Raw genomic sequence first — 455 nt, 5'->3', positions numbered from 1 at the left:
TGTCTCCCTAACTATTTCACTGTAATCAAATGTTCTTCATATGGATAATTGAAGATATCTTTCCTCATTCCCCTAGAGTGCCAGTAACAAGCAATTTTTAGTATAACGAAATGCACTGCAATACTCACAAGTCTGTCTAATCTCCCAATAAACAATATATTTGATATTTAGTCCCTTCGGGAAACCATCCTTATTAAATTCAATAGATTGATTGTATCCCCACATTTTAAGTTCTTGTTTGAAGAAGAATTCTCCAAAGAGCATGTTACCTTCATTTAAGTCAGGATAAATCATTGTGATTTTTTTTTACCTCTTGCTTCTTTTTATTTCCTGTTAATGGAGCAAAGAAAAACAAATAGATAAATTGAAAAAAAAAATTAAACAAAAGCAAGAAATAATTAAAACCATTATTAAATAAAAATAGTCACCAACAACAGCGCCAAAAACTTCTTGGT

Source organism: Olea europaea, unplaced genomic scaffold (assembly GCF_002742605.1).
Source record: "Olea europaea var. sylvestris unplaced genomic scaffold, O_europaea_v1 scaffold3587, whole genome shotgun sequence".
NCBI lineage: Eukaryota > Viridiplantae > Streptophyta > Magnoliopsida > Lamiales > Oleaceae > Olea > Olea europaea.
The sequence above is the reverse complement of the archived record's forward strand: the minus strand, read 5'-3'. Positions refer to the sequence as shown.